General features: G+C 42.3%; 2 long non-coding RNA genes across 2 annotated transcripts in view; one reads left to right on the top strand and one right to left on the bottom strand.

Annotated features, from left to right (window-relative positions):
- Positions 1–3,139: 3,139 nt before the first annotated feature.
- LOC134759096 (uncharacterized) lies at positions 3,140–9,520 on the bottom strand. Its single transcript, XR_010134988.1, has 2 exons — positions 9,348–9,520; positions 3,140–5,689 (listed from the first exon to the last, which is right to left on the bottom strand). It is a non-coding gene; the product is annotated as an uncharacterized lncRNA (long non-coding RNA).
- Positions 4,680–22,998, top strand: part of LOC109027885 (uncharacterized) — a 153,192-nt gene continuing 134,873 nt past the window's right edge. The window contains exons 1-2 of the long non-coding RNA XR_002006969.4: positions 4,680–4,798; positions 4,949–5,205. This is a non-coding gene — a long non-coding RNA (uncharacterized lncRNA). The remainder of the gene's footprint in view (positions 4,799–4,948; positions 5,206–22,998) is intronic.

Raw genomic sequence — 22,998 nt, 5'->3', positions numbered from 1 at the left:
ACAGTACCTCATCCAAAGTATGCACTCAATGACTATTTCCTGAATTTGTTGGGTGGTTTATGATGATCATTGAATAAATAAGTATAACATACAGCAATATGCTCATTTTCTAGGAGTCAGAAATTTGGCAACTTGAACTTTCTGGAAAAGTCTTCAACGTTGGAAGTCTCAAGAATAAAACTCCTACACACAAAAGAAGTCTTAAGCCAGGTTACCTTGTTTTCAAGTCCACACTGCGTTAGAAGGAGTGAACATGAATAGTGTTGAGGGTAGATCCAGATGCAACAGCTTTCTGACAGAGTGCGGTTCAGAAAACTCAGAAGTAGCTAGGGTTCTGTGAACATGGACGCCAGGCTGGAGCTCCTGCTGCAATGGGGGCCCCCAGAATTGGTTGGGAACCCTGCCATGCTGAAGGAGGGGCCACAGGTAGCTCGTCTGTGCATATGGGTAAGGCCTGCAGAAGTACACACTGTTTCTGGACAGGTGCAGGCACTTGGAAGGGCAAGCTTCATTCATCCGGTGCTCATTTAGCTGTTTCTTCATTGTTCGGTGGGTGTTCATTTTGTCAGGAAAAGTAAAAAAATGATGTTGCTTCCAAAGTCCCACATGAATCTATTTTTCTTTTTATGTTACAGTTTTTGCAATACACATACTTTGAAGAAATTGCTGGAGATAGATCCTTTAGATGACTTCTTGCCTAAAGACAATGACATTAGAAACACAGCTGTCTTACCAAAAAAGACCTACACACTCCCGTCCTGTAAACAAGGCTCTGTGTGCCTGGCACAGGCATGGCTGCTCTTATTTTTAACTGCTTTTGTGTGAGAATACAAAGAGAAATATTACGTAAAGAGCAGGATGTTTTGGACATCCACTTCTACTGCATTACCTAATCCCATGACTGCAGATTTCAAGAGATTCGTCTGAGGTGTTGAGAGCCTCAGAAATGTGTACCACAGGCATTGGTATATAAGAGCAAAGTTGAAAACTCCACAAGTGATATTGGAGATGTCAGAGGTAATTGTGTGTCTTCTTGGACTGGAATGATGACACCAACTCAATACAGAAGATTCCATTTATGGAAATTGGGTTCTAATTGTGTCACCTGGGGGAGTTAGCTCACTTTTTTGAGGGGGTTGGTTTCCACGTCTGTGAATTGGGAAAAGTGATGCGCCCTGTGACTCACGTATTACAGTCACATGAGATGTCAGGTAGAAGGACTGTGGAACTCTGGGTGCCGCCCATATGAGGTTATTCATATTTGGAGCTTTGAACTTTTTCTCAGAGCATGCTCTTCCCTCTGACTCAGTGGTCACAACAACCAATGAGGTGCCCATGTTTCACCAATGAGGACTCACTTCCAAGGTCAACTTAGTGGGAAGCTGAATGTGGAACTGCCCTCTCTCAGCTCCTGTTTGAATCCTTCTGTTACTCAAAACAACAGGGGCTATAGGTTAAGATTAAAGTGCAGCTCCATAACTGTTCCTTCGAAGACTAGAAGCAGCCAAGGTGGCTCATTGTCTTAATGACTACTCCAGAGGACAATGTGAGCATCACTCATTTACTCCAGCCAGGAGGCACAGTGAAGAGGGGAGCATCATGGTGGAGAAACAGGCAGCCTGTGCTGAAACCTTAGCTTCCTCCGTCTGTGTGACCCCGGGCAGTTATATAACCAGTCTGTGACTCAGTTTCCTCATTTGTACTCATAGGGCTCTAGGGAGATTTAAGTTAGATGACATATGCAAGCCACCCAGACCATGCTTGGCACATAGCAAATAAAACACTGCTAATTGTTCTGTTAGTATTAAAGCTCATCTTACGGGTTAGGAAACTGAGGCTCAGGAAGTAAAATGACTTGCTCAAGATTCAGTCTAATGCAGCTAGTCTACAGGTTTCTCTCTTAAACACGATACTGGTTTAAACCTCACAACCAAGGCTGTAACGCAGGAGGAAACCTCAGAAAGCCTGCTGTTCTCTGCTGAGGACAGAGTTTTGTCCTCTTTTGAGGTAGGACTACCCCTTTAGGCTTCTCCAAGATGAAGGTCAGTGAAATGCTGGGATCATATGAGCAAAACCCCGAGGATTGCCATTTGCAGGAGCTATCATTTATTCTGACATCCATTCTGAAGTCTTCACATCTTACTCAAGGAAATCAGATACAGACCACAAATGAATAGTGCTACTGCATAACAGGGCAAGGACTTTCCTTTTTTCCTTTCTAAAACTCACCAAGATAAAATATTTTTCTTGAAATCATATGCCTGTAATTCTCACTAACTACTTGGCAGAAAGTGACCGTGGTCTGAGGGTGACATTGATTTCTATTTCAACCGATTTTTGTAGGGGTTTGGGCCATCACTCTTGCTTTGCGCAGTCTACGCTGACTTCTAGTTCTGGTGAACCGACTCGATTGCAGGCTCTTCTGCCAAGCTGTTGTGGCAGCTCCATGTTGGCTCCTGCCTTGGTAGCTATGAAGTCAGAGAACACTGTGGGACAGTTGTATTGACACACTCTTTTGGGAGGGGAAGGAGGGGGGCTCATGTGTTAAATTAGGGGTTCTCAACCTTGGCACTGCTGACATTTGGGACCAGACCCTTCTGAGTTGTGGGGTAAGGGCTACCTGTTTACCGTAGGATGTTGAGTAGCATCCCTGGCCTTTACTCACTGGATGCCAGTAGCACCCACACCCCACAGTTGTGACAACCAAAAACGTCTCCAGACATTGCTAAATGTCTCCTGGGGGGAAAATCACTCACAGCTGAGTACCACTGTGTTAAAAGCCTGGAGTCTTAGGCTTTTCCAGGGTGATCAGAGACATGGAGGATTTTAGGGTCCCAGGCTAGGTAGTCATGGAGTAGGTTGGGAGGCATTCCTTGATAGGGTTATTTGCATATTAAAACACATTCTGATTACCTGTGTTGGCTATGTTAGCAGCATAGTTCTTCAATTTGTGGCATAGCTGTCCTTATAGAAAAACAAAATGGTTAATTCAGGTTTGGTTTTTGAATGATCTTGTACACCTGGAGGTATGTTGGGCTATGTTTCTCACTATTTACAAAAACACATTATGTGTAAATACATCTGATGCTTACCCATATCATCCCCAGTTCTGTAGAAACAAATTCAACAAAACAGGAGAAGCCTGGAATAGTGGAATACTTTAATTGTCACACCAGTACTGTTGTGTGGTTTTCTTTTCTTCTGCCCTGGTTTCTCTAAGCTCACAATGTGTTTGCAGGGCTGGTCTAGGTCTTCCTTCTTGCCTTTACTGGGCAGAACTAAGATAATAGGAATAAAAAGGGGAAGTGGAACAAAAGGATGGGCAGGTTCTCCCAGGTAGAATCGACAGTCCAGTCCAGTGCTCCTGCCACTTCTCTTGGACCTGCTGCTCCCACTGGGTGTGTGTGTGTATGTTTCTGTGAATGAGTGTATGTGCACATGTATATCTGCATGTGTGTGCGCACATATGTCTGTGTGTGCTTGTATGTGTCTGCATGCGTGTGCATGCATGTGTCTGTGTGGTTTGGACTTGGTGTGTGAGTCCCAGGCGGGCCTTGCCATCCAGAAAAGAAGAAGGCAGTTAGGAAATGCACTTAACTGCTGCGGGGAAGATAGGGTTGCTTTGTGGAGCTTGTTTCAAATGGGTTTTGTTTTGAATCTACAAGTTCATTCAAATTCAATCACAGCAAAATTCACAGATTGTGATGTCATGCGGATTGAAACCAAAAAAGGCTGTATAGAATGCTTTCTGCCAGATTTTACTCATGGCTTCAGGAAACTCCCCCACCCACCAGTCTTTTTTCTTTTTCCTTTTTTTCCTTTGCATTGTGAGCCAAGACTTAAGGGTTGTGCCTTACTAAGCCTCACTTCCATTTACAGAGTTTTCTTTTTTTAACAGCCCTTGGGCCTACGGCCTGACATCTGTGCTGCGATTTCTCCAAGCTCCTATCACTCTGCTTTGCTTCCGCATTAAAAAGAGAATAGATCCTTCTAATTGTACAGACACCAACATTGTCTAGGGCAGGGGGAGGGCTGGGTAGAGAAGGAATTTATCAATCATGAACCTAGTCCACCCGTTTATTGTTATTAAGCTAACTGCATGGAGAAGACACCCTCAATCCACAAAGAAGGCCCCTCGGAGGTGGCTCTTACTACTGGGCCTTCCTTCCCCATGACGTGACACTTGCATTCCTCTGGCCTCTTGGCAGATGGAAACCTCACTTATGTCATCCCTGTGTGGTGGCTTGGACTTTGGTAGTCCAGCACTGTTATGGGATGACTTAAGGAAGGGCTGTGCCCTGGGTCTGTTTAAGGGAAGGTGTGGGCCTCGGGCTCTTAGGATAAGGAAGGAGCAGGAGCTGGCATGACCTTTCATTCCTGTGTGTCGGCCATGCTGGGGCTGTGGCTGGGAGCACACCAGTATGGCCTTCCTGGACACAGCCCTCTGTGGACAGTAACTGGACCCTTTTGGTCTAGATTGGATTAGAACTAGGATTACATTCGATTCCTTGTGGTGAGTCTTTTTCTAGCTAGAGAAACCTAAACCCACCTTCTCCCAGTGTGATTCTTGAGTGATACCAACGTGTAAGAATGTTAGTTCAAACTGTCAGGCACAGGGAGTGGAATCTCAGTGTTCCCACGAATGAATGGATAAATACAGAAGTGGCATAAGAGTCAAATTTCCTTAATTTCTTGTCTCAGTCTAGACCACTGATGGGCTGAATTCCTATGAGTGGGGATGAGACCCTCAATCTCCCTGTGCCACTCGGGGGCTCTTCACCTTGTGCCTTGCCTTGAGGTCAGTGGTGGTTCAAGGATGATCTCGACCTCTTGAGAGTCGTGAATTCCTTCTTCTTGCTGCTGTGACACTGTATTATCTCTTATCACAATGCTCACTGTTTTGTCTTGTATGTTTTCATCCATGTCCTCTCCCAACGCTTCCTTTCAGAATGCGAGCTTCTCCAGAGAAGCTGTGGCTTCCCGCGTCTCAGCACCCAGCGCGCTTCCCAGCGCCCAGCACGCTGATTTGAAACTCTCTCAATAAGTGTGCCAATTAAGTTTTGTTGATAAATAATTAAGAAATAAATCAGAATAGTCTCTCTGGTGCACGAGCCTTCCTATTCGCTCTCAGTGAATTCTTGGTTTGAAAATGCAGCAGTGTGGTAGACCAGAAACAAGGTCAGAACTCCAGTACAGAATAGACAGGTGAGTACTTTAAAGTGCAAAAAAATTACGGTGGAATAATTATGATATTATTTAACCTGCATGAATCAGTTTCTTCCCCTCCTCCTTTCGCTCCTCCTTTTCTTCCTTTCTTCTTCTTTCATCTTATTACAGTTTTACAGCTTCTTCCTCTAAACAGATTGTATTCAATATTTCAGGAACTCAGATTTATTCAAAAAATAGTTAGTGGGGCTCTGTGCAGCGGCTCATGCCTGTAATCTCAGTACTTTGGGAGGCCAAGGCAAGGAGGATCGCTTGAGCCCGGGAGTTTGAGACCAGCCCTGGTAAGGTAGGAAGACCCCGCCTCTACCAAAAGTACAAAAATTAGCCAGACATGGTATTGCATTCCTGTGGTCCCAGCTACTCCGGAGGCTGAGGTGGAAGGATCACTTGAGCCCAGGAGGTCAAGGCTGTAGTGAACCAAGATCGTACCACTGCTCTTCTGCCTGGGTGAAAGAGTGAGACCCTGTCTCAAAAAAAAAAAAAAAAAAAAGAAGGCGGCTATTAGGCACCAATCACGTGTAGGACATACTGTTAGATGCTCTGTGGGTCACATCCCTCCAAAACTTATACAATTGAATTTTTACAAAAGGTACACCGATGACTTAAATATCAAATGAGTACTCACTTGCTCACTCAGGGTACCGTATATCAGTCAGGACATGAGTTTTCTTGGCAGAAAATGCTCTCAACCCGGGCGGTGTGAAGAGAGCATAATGAAGGGAATATTTACCGTGTGAGCCGGCTTAGGAAGAGCAGAAGAAATAGTGCAGGACCTGGGGTGCATGGTGGGAGGAGCAGGTTCCCGCCCGAGCTGCACTGCCCATGGGAAGCTGGAGGACAGGGGGCAGCCAAGGGGAGTGGGGGGTGGCCTCAGAGCACCAGGCAGAGTGGGCAAGGCTGAGGGGTGGACCTGAGGGGCCCTTTGGTAAAGGTGGCAGTGGTGATTGGCCTGAAAACACACACTTGCCAAGACGGTCCTGCCCACGGAGCCCTGGAAGGTGGAGGAAGGTGGCAGGTGGCAGGTGGCAAGTAGAGTCCTCTCTAAGAAGCAGAGTGCCAGGTCTCAGTTGCTGCTTGGATTTCAGAGTGGAGAAAGGAGAAGAAGCCCGGGGTTTCTGAGTTTTGATTTAAATAAAACCAGATAAATAGACCATTACCCTAAAGTTAACAAATGGAGGATATGAAAGAATGAAGAGAGTTCCAGGGGAAAGACAGGGAGTTTGATTTTAGCACTTCTGAATTGGAAGTGTGGTGGGACATCTGATAGGCACCAAAACTGTGGAATGGACCCAGTGCTGGGGATCAGCCAGTCATTGACCTCACTGGGGGTGGACGGGGTCTCTCTGGGTTCAAGGGGCATCCCTGCGGAAGCTTGTCCTCTGCAGAGGACTGTAGATTTGATTTTGAGTTTGAGGTTTGGTTAGAATTTATCCTGGTAGAGAGCAGGAAAGAGTTTAAATCTCCTTTAGCAGCCAAGATCTGTAGGACTGGCTCCCCAGGCTGGGTTTGGGAGAGTCCACAGCAGGCAGGGGCCAGAGAGGCTCCCGAGGATGAAGGCGGCTGAGGACGGAGGTTGCGGTGGAAGAGGAGGTTAGCACCAGTTGTGGAGGTTTCCAAGGTTAATGCACGTGAACTTTTTCACACAAGGCAAAAGTGAGGGACCACAGGGACAGCAAAGTTTTGAACAGAAAACTTACACTATACTGTGAGGGTGTTTGATGGGCACTGTGATTGTCTGCTGACTGGGCAGGAATGGGCTTCTGGCTCTCTGGTTCACTGTCTGCAGAGCAGGGGGACAACACCCAGAGCTCTGTTGCAGAAATTAGAATACAAACCAAGCAAGAAAGGAATGAGTTAAGGAATGAGCCTATGGGCCTCTATAATGAGAGAGTGATGCTATCTTTGGTAGAAATTGGAGAGTCAAGGGGGCTGAGTTAAGGGAAGGTGTGGCCCTCTGGCCCTTGGGATAAGGAAGGAAGATCACGCATTTCCTTCTCAATGCACCAAATTTGAAATGATGATGTGAAATTCAAGGGGAGATGTCTAGTTACAGCTGGAAGAATGCACCTACAACTTGAGAAAAATGTCAAGGCTGTAGCTTCAAATTTCAAAGTCAGTTCTATTAGTGTAAAGACAATTGCCGAAGAATACAATCTGCAGAGACAACTGCAAAGGGCAAGGTCTCAGCTGCAGGGTTCGCCCACAGTCAGGTGGGAGGCGAGATGGTGCGCTCCCACAGAGAAGCAACCAAGCACTGAGAGGAGCCGGAACAGGCTTGCCAGCAAAAGCATGACACTATTTTTGACCAGTTCTGAAGAGACACAACTAACCTGCCGTAGACCTGCCTCTGGTAAAACATGCCCAGCCTGTGGGCAATGCAAATCGGTAGGTCAGGGACCCAGTTCATGAGGATTATCCAGTTAGTCTCTGATGACAGCTTTTCCGCGAACAGACTTCAAAGCTGTATGTTATGAAGGTAAAAGTCATTGGCAGATAAGGAATTCTTGCTGTGCTCATTTCTATCTCAGAAGAGGGCCCAGATATAAGTAAGTCCCTCTCTGGACTTTGGAGATACAGACACAGGCAGGGGGAGTTGGGCTCGGGGAGTAGAGTGTGCTCATGTTGGTTCTGTGAGAATCTTCATCTCTTGTCTGGCTTAATGTTATTTTAAAATAGTGTTTGTGGTTTAATCATTTTTTGAGATCTTGCTACTAGATTTTTAAAATCTGTTGTTAGAAGCCAGGATAATTTGCTCATATAATTGTTTTTGAAACAGATCTAATGCAAGACATTTTGTCCTGGTGAAGCTGAGCTGTGCATCTGCTGAGCTATGGGCAGACACTAAGAAGGACCCCAGCTGATTAGCAGAGTTGTGCCCTTGCCAGGAATTGGATCTGAGGCACATGTGGCCATCCTCATGACTCAGAGGAGGTGGGGACTGAAATCACTGTGGGCTGAAGAGGCCTGGCTGGAAGCCGGCCTGCATGCTGCTGAGATAAGCAGTTCTCTCCCAGCCAGCAACATATGCCTCCCTGTCCCTGGGGAGTGGGCCCCAGCTTCCTCTCCTCACCCCCCTCCCCGCCACCCCCCAACTCTCCCACTCCCTGGAGGCCCTGAGCTATCACAGCCCTTCCCTGGGAGAAGCCTGGCCCAGCCCGGGTTTTGGCCTGCAACTAACACATTGCGTACACCACCGTTATCTCTTCACTTAAGTCCTGAAAAGGGTCAATAAAGTTACTCAAGAAGGACTGGGAGGCTCAGCCAGATCCATTTCAGATTGTGATGTTACAAGTTCTTGGACTCTTGACTCTGGCAAAAAGCAGAAACAAACAAAAAAAGATTTCGATCATCAGAATTACTGTAAAATTAAAAACCGTTTTCAGCAACCATGGCCACAGGCCGCTTGAAGCCGGTGACTGGTAGGAACTTGGGATGGTAAAAAAAAAATAGTTCCTGTCTTCTCCTTTTTATTACAACTCAGCTAGCAACGACTGTGTAGGCGGCGGGCGATCAGAAATAAATGTCTGACTTGGATTTTGCACAGTTGGGTCTCGCTTCAAAGCATACTGCCTGCCTGCTGACCCAGCTAGAGTTTTTACAGGGACAGCAACTAGGTGTCGTTTGGTAACTGACAGGGCCGCTCCGGGGCTGCGCCTGGGAGCTTGCTGCTTTGCAGGTCTCTGCTGATCAGAAAGCCGCCAGCTGTCCTGCTTCCCGCGCTATTCCCGGAACACCATAGAAACGCATCCCTTTTCTTTTGCTTTTTTTTTTTCCCCCCCGGGTCATTTTATTCTTCTTTGATTCCTTCTCCTCCCTCCTCTTTCTCTTTCTTTTGTTTTTACAGTCCCCTGTAATGACTAATTGGCAGTGTTTCCCAGGTTTTTTATGTTTCTCTTGCTCTGGTTACAAGTCGTACTAACGCGGTAATACCCACAGGGACCTATAGACAGCCAACATTTCCAAATGATATACAGCATTCCCCTTTCTTTCAAAGTGTAAAACATTTACAAGGAAATGTACAAATGTATTAGGAACATTTCCCCGGTCGGTCATTAGCGCGCGCCCTCCCCGCGCCCAGGGTGCCCCCGCCCGGCGCCTCCGCGGTCCCCTCCCGCGCGCACCTTTCCGAGTGCCAGTGGGGCGGCCCCGAGACCGCAATTGCTCTGGCCCGGATTGACGAGCCTCCGATGCCCATTTACTGTGCGCGGCAGCCACTCTGGAGCCGCGGCACATCTGGATGGAGTCAGCTGCCGAGCGCCAGGGGCCAGCACGGCCCAGCCAGCGGAGCGCGGCGGTGAGCGCTAGGGAGGCCGGCGCCCGGGCCGCCTCTGCGGCCGACCCCCTGTCCCCACCCGGGCAGGATTTCCTGATGTAAACACAGCGGCTCTGCGAGAACAGAGCTGCTCTCCTGAATGTGTCATTTAGTGTTCTTTATCTGCTTGGGGTCAGAATAGCGACTTAGAAAAACAGCAGTCTTGCTTTGAATTTAAACAGTGAAGAAGCCAGAGGGTCCTGTTCCGTATGGGGGGAGGGAGAGGCCTGGAAACCTAGCTCCTGCTTTCGTGTTTACTTTTTCCACTTTATGGTAATTTGGGGGCTAATTTCATTATCTACAGCCAAATTGGAAACAAGATGCTGTTTCTGTGAATGGTGCTAAAGGCATGTGTGAGTTTCTGTGCAGTAGGTTGAAAGTTCCAGAGGCCCCACCAGTGCCTGGCAGGCCCTTGCCCTGGTGCAAAGTGTTCGGACAGTGACTTTCTCAGGGGGAAGCGACTGTCCCGCTGGTGGCAGAAAGAGCATCGCTTTCTGTCATTGAGTACCAGCCAGGAATGTGCTTCCATCCTAGGTTTCCAGAAAGGCTCTGTTCTTGGGGGCTGAAGGGACAGGTTTCCTATCCCAGACGGTGGGATGTGTTTCCTCTCCTATTTTTAAAGGAATGGGAACAGCTCCTCTGCTGTGTCTGGCGGCAGGCTGGTCCCTTTCTCCATTTAGCTGTGCGGGTGGGCTTTCCTCTTTCTATGACAGGGAATGGGATCTTAAGGATTTGTGGTTCTGAAGGTTCATTAAAGTAGAAGTCAGCCGATGATAAAGCATGATAAAGTCATTTTGAAATAGATGGTAGAGAGGGAAAATACAAAATGATGGCAGAGTTTGTGTTGTCATCACCAATAATTAAAATGAAATGTAGATGTGTTTCCAGTTCAGTCACAAGCCATTTAAACCGTCGCGTCTAGAAAATTTCAACTGGCGGCATCATCCTCAGATACTGGCAGAGCTTCCCTAACCCTCAAGTAGGGACGAGGTTTGCAAAAGTCTTTAAATGGAAATCAGGAGGCCATGTGTGCATATCTGAGGGTAGAATTTGGCCAATATGCAGGATATGAACAGGCTTGGGAGAAGCTCTGGGCTGCTGGTATAAGATTTCAGTAGTGCAGCTTCATGGAGAGATTTGTCACAGTGTTTTCAGTCTTCTGCCACAGACAATGGCTGGACTTCAGGAGCACTTTCCTGTTGGAAGAATTGGGGTACATCACCAAACTTCACAGTCACTTCCGTGTTTACGAAGGGGTCAGTCAAAGCCAACTCTTATTTGTGTTGGGGGATTAATCACCAATGAATTGGTTAATAGAGAACACTTTTTCATCGCACACACTGTATTTTGATGAATTTGCCAGAAGGTGGGCCAGGACTGCTGGAGAGAACCAGGGTCCGACTTGGCAAATTGGCTGTTAGCAGATCTGCGTGGTGGTTTGATAAGGAGATGGGGCCAAAACCAGTTAAGACGAGGTTTGTTTAGAGCAATTCCCCCCGTGCCTGCAAAGGCAAATATAGGATTGGCTCTGAGCTCCCTTCACGTGCCAATATACTAATGTCACAACTAGGATATTGATATTGACACAATCCACTTACCTTATTCAGTTTTACTTGCACTCATTTATGTGTGTGATTATTTGTTCTGTATAATTTTATCACATGTGTAACTTCCCACACACACCACCCCAGTCAGGAAAATAGTTCCATCTCCACAGGTATCTCCCCTGTAACCATTTTATAAAAGGCCATATCCACTTCCACCCTGCCTGTGCCTTCCCTACCTCTCCTTTTCTAATCCTTGCCATCATGAATTTGTTCTCTATTTCTAAAATTTAACCATACCAAAAATGTTACATAGAGAGAATCCCACAGTGTAACCTTTTGGGATTGTCTTTTTTTTTTTTTGCTCAGCATGATTTCCTGGAGATCCATCCAAGTTGTTGCATGCAACAATGGTTTCTTCTTTCTGTTGCTGAGTAGTGTCCCAGCACTACTCAGTGTTTGTCTCAATCACAGTTTGTTTAGCCATTCACCGGTGGAAGGACATATAGGCAGATCCCCACTTGTTGCTATTACAAATGAAGCTGCTACAAATTTTGTGTGTAGATTGTTGTGTGAATATCATTTTCATTTCTCTGAGATAAATTTCTAAAAGTACTATTGGTGGGTTATATGGTAGCTTAATGTTTAACTTTATTGGAAACTACCAAACTGTTTTCCAGAGTGGCTGTTCTACTTTATATTCCCACCAGCAATGTATAAGTGACCCAGTTTCTCTGTATCCTTGCCAGCGTTGGTATTGTCTCTTTTTATCATTTTAGCCATTCTGGTAAGCGTATAGCAATATCATTGTGGTTTTAATTTTTTATTTCCCTAATGATTAATGATGGTGAACATTTTCTCAGATGTTTATTTGCCATGTGTATATCCTCTTCAGTAAAATACCTCTTTATGTCTTTTACTTATTTTCTAATTGAATGTTTTAAATGTTCAGTTTTGAAAGTTCTTTATATGCTCTAGGTACTAGTCCTTTGTCAGATTGGTTTGTCAATATTTTCTCCAGTCTATAGCTTGTCTTTTTATACCCTTCACATGGGCTCTTACAGAGCAAAAAAGCTTTTTAATTTTAATGAGATCCAAGTTATCAATATTCCTTTTATGGATGTGCTTTTGATTTCAAGTCTAAGGACTCTGCCCAACTTGAGATCCTGAAGATTTTCTCGTAATTCTTTTTCTAAAAGTTCATAGTTGTACATTTTACACGTGTGCCTATGATTTAGTTTGAATTAATTTTTGTATAAGAGGCTTAGGTTTAGGTTCTTTTTCTTTCTTTCTTTTTTTGTCTCTACATGTCCAGTTGCATCAGTACTATTTTGTGAAAAGACTAGCCTTTGTTCATTGAATTGCTTTCACACCTTTGTAAAAAAATCAGTAGACAGCATTTGCCTGGTTTTATTTCTGGGTTCTCTATTATGTTCCATTAGTCTATGTGTCTGTCCTTTCAGCAGTACCATACTGTCTTGATTATTGTAGCTATAAGACTTGATATTAGGTAGATTGCTTCCTCTTACTTTATTCTTTTTCAAGATTATTTTACCTTTGTCTTTCTACACAAATTTTAGAATAAGCTTGTCTGTATCTACAAAAAAATCTTTGCTGGGTTTTGATAGAAATTGTATTTAACCTATAGACCCATTTGGGGAGACTTGACATCATTACTAACGTTGATTTTTTTTCAATTCATGAACATGGTATGTCTCAGCATTTATTTATGTCTTCTTTTATTTCTTTCATCAGCCTGTGTAATATATAGCACAGAGCTTCTATTCAAGCTTTGCTAAGTGTATATCTAAGTATTTCATTTTCTTTCGTGTGCTTATAAGTGGTAAAATGTTTTTAATTCCAATCACCACCTGTTCATTGTTAGTACACAGAAATGCAATTGATTTTTCAGGCTGATCTTGTATCCTGTGAACTTGCTGAACTCACTTCTTACTCTAGATATTTTCTTTGTAAATTTTTTGGGGATATTACCCTTAGGCAATCATAATGTCTGCAAATGCAGACAGTTTTTATTTCTTCTTTTCCAGTATGCCTGCCTTTTATTTCTTTTGCTCGCTTTTTCAGTGGCTAGAACTTCTAGTACTATGTTGAATAACAGGGGTAGAGCCTTGCCTTGTTCCTGATCTTAGGGGGAAAGCATTCGGTCTTTTACCATTAAGTATAATGTTAGCTGTGGGTGGTTTTTTGTTTTTTGTTTTTTGTGTTTTTTTTTGTAGATGCTAGACACTTTTTTATCAAGTTGGGGTAATTTTCTTCTGTTTCTAATGTCTATTTTCATCATTCATAAATGTGGGATTTTGTCAAATGCTTTTCTTACATCAATTAATATGATTTTTCTTATTTGCTTGTTGTTATGGTGGAAGATATTGACCAATTTCCAAATGCTTAACAAGTTTGCATACCTGGACTAATTATACTTGGTCATGGTATCTAATTCTTTTGATATGTTGTTTGGATTTGATTTGCTAATATTTTGTTAAGGATTTTTGCATTTGAGTTTATTACATATATTGATCCATAGTTTTCATTTTATTTGCATTCTCTTTGTGTGGTTTTGGTTTCAGAATAATACTAGCATTAATAAATAAATTGGCAGTGTTCCCTCTTCTTTCATTATCTGGAAGAAATTGTGTAAGATTCATTTCAATTTTTCTTTAAATGTTTGGTAGAATTCTTTTATCTAGTAAAACCATCTGTCCTGGAGATTGCTGTTTTGGGCAGCTTTTTAATTATAAGCTAAATTTTGACCGATGTCTTTATTGGTTATAGGACTATTTGGATTGTCTATTTCATCCTGGTTGAGTTTTGGTACTTTGTGGCTTTCAAGGAATTGGTTCATTTCTTTTAAGTTGGAGAATTTATAAGTGTAAATTTGTTCACAGTATTCCCTTGTTATCTTTTTAATGACTGCAGCATCTGAAGTTCTGAAGTGGTATCTTTTATCTTATTATTATTATTTTTATTTTTTTGGAGGGAGAGGGGACAGGGTCTTACTCTGTCACCCAGGCTGGAGTGTAGTGGTGCCATCTCAGCTCACTGCAGCCTCGACCTCCTGGGCTCAAGCAATCCTGCTGCCTCAGCCTCCTGAGCTGCTGAGACTACAGGCTCAAGCCACCATGCCTGGCTATTTTTTGTAGTTTATCTAGAGATGGGGATTTGCCATATTGCCCAGGCTGGTCTTGTAATCCCAGGCTCAAGCAATCTGCCTGCCTCAGCCTCCCAAAGTGCTAGGATTAAAGGTGTAAGCCACCATGTCCAGACTTTCATTTCATTCTTAGTAGTTGTGATTTGTGTTTTCACTCTTTATTTTTGTCAGTCTTACTATGGGCTTATCAATTTTATTAACTTTTTTCATATAACTAGTTTTTTGTTGCATTGATTTTACCCATTGTTTTCCTATTTTCAATTTTATTGATTTCTGCTCTATGTTATTTTCTTCTTTCTGGCTTCTCTAGATTGTTTTTCACTCTTTTTTCTCTAGTTTCTTCAGGAAAGAATAGAAACCTTTTCTTATTTCTAATGTAAACATTTAGTGTTATAAATTTCCTTCTTATTACTGCTTTAATTACATCCAACATCTTTTGATATATTAAGTTTTTTGTTTTCATTCTGTTCTATGCTTTTTTAAAAAATATCCCTTTAAGGCTTCCTTTATAGCCCATACATTATTTAGAAATTTGTTTGGAGGTTTTCCTGTTGTCTTTGTTACTGGTTTCTAGTTTGATTCCATTGTGGTCAGAAAAGATATTCTGTATCTCTTTAATTCTTTTATATTTGTTGATGTTTGTTTTATTGCCCAAACATATGAACTGTCTTGGTAAATGTACCATGTACACTTGAGAAATATTTGTATTGTATTGTCGTTATGTAGCTTGTTCTATGTATGTCGGTTAGATCCTATTGGTTGACTTTATTGTTCAGTCCTGTATATCTTTGATGAATTTCTGTCTTGTAGCACTATCCATTGTTGAGGCAAGGGGCTGTCAAAACAATCAACTATAATTTTCTATTTGTATATTTCTTCTTTCAGTTTCATCTGTTGGTACTTCATGTATTTTGAGGTTATGTTGTTTATTGCATACACAATTAAGATAAATATTTCTTTCTGGTGAATTATCTTTATATCCATATAGACTCTTCTTTCTTGTTTCTAGGAATTTTCTTTGCTCTGAAGTCTACTTTATGAGATATTAATATAACTACTACTGGTCTTCAAAAATTTTTATGTTTATATAGCTTATCTGTTTTCATCATTTTCCTTTCGACCTGCCTTGTGTAAGAGAGTTTTTTGTAAGCAGCATATAATTGGGTCATGTTTATGCATTCTGATAATGTCTACCTTTTGATTTAGACAATGCACATTTAAGGTGATTATTGGTATGTTAGTACTTAAAAGTGGTGTTTTATTATTTGTTTTCTCAGGTGCTTGATCTTCTGTGTTTCTTCCTTTTCTCAGGATTACTTGAATGTTGTTTTAAAATTCCAACCTGATTTATTTTTAGTGTTTTAATGTGTCCCTTTGTATAGTTTTTGTCATGGTTGCTCTGGGTTTTACAGTATACATATATGATTTACAAAAGTTGATTGGTATCAATATTTTACCATTTTCAGCTGTGTGTGGAAATCTCACTTCTCTTTAGGTCTTTTTATCTTTCCCCTTTAACCATCATTTTGTTATGAATCAGAAGATATTATTTTTGATTCAATTATAAATATAACTTATAAAACTCACCAGGAAAAGGGTAGTCTAGTGTATGCACCCATGTGTACTCTTTCTCATTTCTTTTACTTTCCTGATTCTCAAAAATTTTTTATCATTTTCTTTCTGTTTGAAGTACTTCATTTATGTAATATTTAAGGATTGACTTGCTCATGACAAATTATTTAGTTTTCTGCATCTGAGAATGTTTTCATTTCCCCTTCCCTCCTGAAGGTTAGCTTAGCTGGATATAGAATCCATGGCTGACTATTCTTTTCTCTCAGCACTGAAAAAATATTGTTTAGGGTTTGTTCAGCTTTTTGGATCTATAGGTTGATATGTTCTTGACAGATTTGTGAAGTTTTTAGTTATTAGTTCTTTAAACACTCTGTAATTACCCACCCCCTTCCTTTTCATTTTGAGACTCCAGCGATTTGAATGTTGGCTCTTCTGTCTCAGAGGTCAGTGAGGGAGAATGTTTTAATTTTTTTAAAATATCTACTTTCTCTCTGCTGTTCATATGGAGTGAATTCTATTGTTCTGCCTTAATGTTCACTGAAGGAATGCTCTTCATCTCTGCTCTACTGTTGAGCCATTGGGCAATTTTTTTTTTTTTTGAGATGGAGTCTCACTCTCTTGCCCAGGCTAGAGTGCAGTGGAGTGATCTTGGCTCACTGCAACCTCCACCTCCCAGGTTCAAGCAATTCTTCTGCCTCAGCCTCCCCAGTAGCTGGGAGGCACCCACCACCACTCCTGGCTAATTTTTGTATTTTTAGTAGAGATGGGGTTTCACCATATTGACCAGGCTGGTCTCACACTCCTGACCTTGTGACCTGCCCACCTCGGCCTCCCAAAGCACTGGGATTACAGGCATGAGCCACTGTGCCCAGCCTCCATTCGGTTCCTTTTTATAACTTTCCTGAGATTTACTTTTTCATTTGTTTCAATAACATTTTAAATTGATTGTTGAAGCATTTCCATGGCTATTGCTTTTACATTCTTGTCAGATAATTCCAAATTTGTATTAATATCACTGTTGACATCAGTTTATTGGCTTTTTAAATTCAAGTTGTGAATCTCCTAGTTCTTGATATGACAGGAGATTTTCAGTTGTATGCTGAACATTTTGTCTATTATGTTAGAAGTCTCTGAGCCCTATTTAAATCATATTTTATTTTAATTTTTTATTTTATTATTATCATTTTTTTAAGACAGAGTCTCACTCTGTCACCCAGGCTGGAGTGCAGTGGCGCAATCTCGGTCGGCTCACTGCAACCTCTGCCTCCCATGTTCAAGCAATTCACATGCCTCAGCCTCCTGAGTAACTGGGATTACAGGCGTGCACCACCACGCCTGGCTAATTTTTGTATTTCTAGCAGAGATGGGGTTTCACCATGTTGGCCAGGCTGGTCTCGAACTCGTGACCTCTGGTGATCCACCTGCCTTGGCCTCCCAAAGTGCTGGGATTACAAGCGTGAGCCACCATGCCCGGCCCAAATCTTATATTTTAGCAGCAAGTCACCCAATTTAGGTTCAGCACACAAGTTTTGGACTGTTTTTGTGGACTGTGGTTCTGATGGCAGCTTAATTTTCGGAGTCTTTGCTGTGTTGTTTGGTCTGCTTGGTTTTTCTGGTTCCCTGGGGGCTCCCACTGGTCCCTGCTGGTGTGGCCTGTGCATTGGGAAAGGCTTCCCTGGGCCAGCTGCCAGGAGGCTCTTGGTGGAAGAAGGATGTGGTGGGACCCGTGTGCCTGTGTCCTGGGCAGCCCAGGCACCTCTGGTCAGGGCAGGAGAGCCCCAGGCCATGGACAACAGAGTTTCTCTGAGCAGCTGCTTGCAGTGGCAGGCCCCTTTCTGGTTCCGCCTCCTACTCCTGTGTGTCTCAGCAGGAAAAGGGCATCTCAGGCCCAGTGGTAAGGAGACCTCCCCTCCAGCCACTGATTTCTGGTGGGGCTCTGATGGGCCCCTGCCAGTGGTTCCCCTGATGCTACTGGAACAGCTCTGCTCCATCTGGAGGATGAGCCATCTGAGGACCTGCTGGTGCTGGGTCGGGGGTGGAGACCATGACTAGTGGCCATCCTTGCTGGGTGGAGACTGAGACCTGGCACTGTGCTGCTCCTCTTGGGTCTTGGAGCCTCTCCTCCAAGAGTCCTCCTGGAGTTGCTTCATGTGCCATCCATGGTTTCGCAGTTGTGCTTAGTCAGGGGAGCAGGAGCAGGGGGAAGGGGGCTAGCCATCTTGTTCCTCCATATGGCTTCTATCTCAGCCTCTTATCAGTAAAGTCATCCAGTGATTTATTGGGTTTTCCATCATGCAATGAAGCAGTATGGCTATAAGCCCAGCCCTGAATTCTGACCTCCTGGGCTCCATTCAGTCTGTACCATGGCCTTGTAATGTGACCTTGGCCAGTGCATTCTCTGTTCAGGACCAGGATGACCTTCATGCCAGTGTCCTGAGCTGGTCCAGATTTATTCCTGCTGCCATGGTGCAGTAATTAATAGTGAGCCCCTCTCACTCCCTTGGGACTTTGGGTTGGACAGTAAGTTATGTGGGCATCTCATCCCTATGGCTGCTGTGAGAATTCATTGAGTTAACCCAGGTGACCCAGGTGAAGTACTTGTAATAAATGTGCTCAATAACTGTTACCTATTGTTATTATTATAAGAATTTGTATCAAAAGTGTTATATGTATATAATACATATACATGTCCCACATCAGTCATTTATTAAGTATTAATAAAGCTCTACTTTTTAATTTTAGTAAACACGAATATAAATACAAGTTCTAATCTCTCCTCCCACACCCTAGTGGGTTGCCCAGTGTGCCTCTGGGTGCCCTGTGTCTGCCAGCTGCAGAAGTGAGTGTCTGGAGTCTGATGCTCACAGGTGAGCACAGCAGGGCAGTGAATGGCCACACAGACGCAGGAGGGATGCATCACTGCTCAGTGAAGAATAATGCCACATGGTAATGCAGGGCACTGATTTTGAGGCTCCTCTCCATTAACTTCATATCACATACACTGTTCCCAGGGTTATTCCTGCTCTCAGAGGCTCTTGGGATGTGAAGAGAGCAGTGACTCTCTTTGCTTTCAGGCTGGGACTTAGCTTAGGTGTCTGGCTGTTGGGAAAATTTGGGAAAAGCTTGGCATGTTAATTTAGAGAGGGAAGGATTTGCACAGTGAGGATAAAATATCATAAGGAGAATACAGGATGCAATATGCTGTTTAATTTGTGATATTCTCTAATTAAGATTATTTCATATTTTATGATGCAACATAGTAGCATGCGATTACTCTGCCCTTGGGAGTAAGCAATCTGGTGAAAAAACAACTCACACGATTAATTGATTCGTGGATTGTCCCCTTTTGGCGGAATCTGTTTGAACTTTGTTCCCCTGCTGGCTTATTTAGCACCCAGGCATTTTTAATAGTGACAGAAACAACTTTCTTGGTCATTTGCTTTGCTTGTCGATTACAATTTTGTGTCAGTTTAATGACATGTAGGACACCGGGCGTGGGGCCAGCTCTGCAAAGGTGTTGGTTTTACCTGTATTTTCTTGCCAAAGGATTTTCTGACAATACGGATGTTTGGAGAAGACTTACCAGTCTGTTTTTCAAAAAAGATTCATATTTACGGAAAACTACTTTTTAAAAGTTGCGAATAAAAGTCCTTTTTGCCATTCAGGGAAAGAACTGAAGAAATATTAGTCATTTATGTTAGGAATTATTCCTACTGCTATCTGCTATAAAGTTTTTAAGAGATAATTAATCTTTTCTTCCCCAGTTTTTATTTTAATAATAGTTTTTAGTTATACAGATGTCTTAAAGGGAGTAAATGAGATTCATGGTTATACAATGTGAGAATCAATGACCCATCAACTACTTTCTTTCTTAATCTTCAATAGCATTTTTCTTTCATTCTATGAAAAACATTTAAACCAATTAGTTCTCCTCTGAACTATCAGACTTAAAATTGCTTGAAATTAATGTTCTTTGTACCCCAGTGAGATATTGAATCTATCTAAAAATCCTTCAATAATATGATGCCCTAAATGTATTTCTTAAGGGCTTTCGGCTTTATCTCTATAGCTATGTTTTCTTTTAAAAAGCACTGGAGACCTTTTCACCTATGGAGTTATTTCTATGTTATTATTAAAAGAGCATTCAGAATAAGACATTTCTCAAAAACCTAATACTAGAATTATATCTTGTTTGCACAACTTTCCAAACACCTTTAAAAATATTTTATGTTTTCTTACCTGCCTTTTTTCCCCCCACTGGAAAAACCAAGGCCATTGATTCTATAGTTTTGTCATCCTGATGGGATACTCTACGGGCCAGTGTGCTCATGCACATTCCATCCTGCAAGTGCTTACACATGGCAATTAATTTATGAAGTACACAGATATTCAAGAAAAAGTCATTCACAAATAGGTATCATATGATGTGAAACTGAAACAAATGGAAAAAAATTCCATGCTCATGGATAGGAAGAATCAATATCGTGAGAATGACCATACTGCCTAAAGTAATTTATAGATTCAATGCTATCCCCATCAAGCTACCATTGACTTTCTTCACAGAATTAGAAAAAACTACTTTAAATTTCATATGGAACCAAAAAAGAGTATAGCCAAGACAATCCTAAGCCAAAAGAACAAAGCTGGAGGCATCACACTACCTGACTTCAAACTATACTATAAGGCTACAGTATCCAAATCAGCATGGTACTGGTACCAAAACAGATATATAGACCATGGAGGTCTCAGAAATAACACCACACATCTACAACCATCTGATCTTTGACAAATCTGACAAAAATAAGCAATGGGGGAAGAATTTCCTTTTTAATAAAATGGTGCTGGGAAAACTGGCTAGCCATATGTAAAAAACAGAAACTGGACCCCTTCCTTACACCTTATACAAAAATTAACTCAAGATCGATTAAAGGCTTAAATGTAAAACCTAAAACCATAAAACCCTAGAAGAAAATCTAGGCAATACCATGCAGGACATAGGCATGGGCAAACACTTCATTACTAAAACACCAAAAGCAATTGCAACAAAAGCCAAAATTGACAAATGGGATCTAATTAAACTAAAGAGCTTCTGCACAGCAAAAGAAACTATCATCAGAGTGAATGGGCAACCTACAGAATGGGAGAAAAATTTTGCTATCTACCCATCTGACAAAGGGCTAATATCTAGAATCTACAAGGAACTTAAACAAATTTACAAGAAAAGAAACAGACAACCCCATCAAAAAGTGGGCAAAGTATATGAACAGACACTTCTCAAAAGAAGACATTCATGAGGCCAACAAACATTCGAAAAAAAAAGCTCATCATCACTGGTCAACAGAGAAATGCAAATCGAAACCACAATGAGATACCATCTCACACCAGTTAGAATGACAATCATTAAAAAGTCAGGAAACAACAGATGCTGACAAGGATGTGGGGAAATAGGAACACTTTTACACTGTTGGTGGGAGTGTAAATTAGTTCAACCATTGTGGAAGATAGTGTGGCGATTCCTCAAGGATCTAGAACTAGAAATATCATTTGACCCAGCAATCCCATTACTGGGTATATACCCAAAGGATTATAAATCATTCTATTATAAAGACACATGCACATGTATGTTTATTGCAGCACTATTTACAAGAGCAAAGACTTGGAACCAACCCAAATGCCCATCAATGATAGACTGGATAAAGAAAATGCAGCACATATACACCGTGGAATACTGTGCAGCCATGAAAAAGAATGAGTTCATGTCCTTTGCAGGGACATGGATGAAGCTGGAAAGCATCATTCTCAGCAAAGTAACACAGCAACAGAAAACCAAACACTGTGTGTTCTCACTCATAAGTGGGAGTTGAACAAGAAGAACACATGGACACAGGAAGGGAAACATCATACACCAGGGCGTGTCAGGAGGTGGGGGGCAAGGGGAGGGAGAGCATTAGGACAAATACCTAATTCATGCAGGACTTAAAACCTAGATGACTAGTTAATAGGTGCAGCAAACCACCATGGCACATGTATACCTATACAACAAACCTGCACATTCTGCACATGTATCCCAGAACTTAAAGTAAAATAAAAAAAAAAGTGATGTGAAAGTGAAGTGTTATGAGCAGCTCAGGTCCGACCATGGGGCACTCAGAAGAATTTGGAAAGCCCACATGAGAGGATTAACATCACATCAGCTCTGCACTCAGGGTGCTGATCAAGGGTGAGGATATCAAGTAGGCCACTTTCTGCGTGCATCTCTGTTAAAAGATAATTTTCAGAAAGTGAAAGTGTGATATTCATACACATACAAAAACAAACCCATGAAGATTTTATTTTACTTGTAATCAGTGAGGGAACCAGATGTTAAAAGCAGTCCAAAGGAAAGTAAAAAAAGCACAAATTTATATGGAGTAAATGAACTGAATTGCAAATGGAGGCAGAACTGATTTTTCACAGGAACCCTGAAGTCAGCTGAAATTCTACAGAACACTACAAGTTTGCACATCCATCCCTTGCCTGCTGTTTACTAAGAGGTGCAAAATAGCTCGGTGACAATGAACAAGGTAAAAATCAGACCATCTGGAAGGATGTGCTATAGACAATGCAACATTTCTTCACTGAAGCACAAAATTTTTTTTTGCTACTCCATCCGTGGATTCATTTTCATTCCTTGCCTCCCCTCCATAAGTGAATTAAATCACGGAAGGGAGCAAGGGAAAAATCCTGCTTGTGCAATCCTTCAGCTCACTGGGAACAAACCAAACAAATGAATACACATTGTTTCTAATTCACTTGATGAAAGGCACACTTGAGTTATAATGGGAATGGCCTTTTCATTATTAGTAATAGCGTTTTATTACTCTTCCAACTTACATTGAGGCTGTTACATTACTTTTGAGTCCAGCTAACTACTGAACCAATACCCTACTGAAGAAAGATCAGAAACAACAGGCAGGCAGGAAGTAACAAAGCTTAATAAAAGTAGTGGTAGATTAGATAAAATAGTTACAATTTTACATTATGTATAAGAAAAACATGCCCTGTAATATCTTCTCACATATAATTTGAGTGCATCCTCTAAAGAGACCCATGCAGAGTCCATGTCCCAGTGCGGTCCTGCTCTGTTCTTGTGACCTGGACATGCCTCCTCTAGACCAGGAGGATGGGATTTAAAAGTT

Source organism: Gorilla gorilla, chromosome 7 (genome assembly GCF_029281585.2).
Source record: "Gorilla gorilla gorilla isolate KB3781 chromosome 7, NHGRI_mGorGor1-v2.1_pri, whole genome shotgun sequence".
Classification (NCBI taxonomy): domain Eukaryota; kingdom Metazoa; phylum Chordata; class Mammalia; order Primates; family Hominidae; genus Gorilla; species Gorilla gorilla.
The sequence above is the reverse complement of the archived record's forward strand: the minus strand, read 5'-3'. Positions and strand labels throughout refer to the sequence as shown.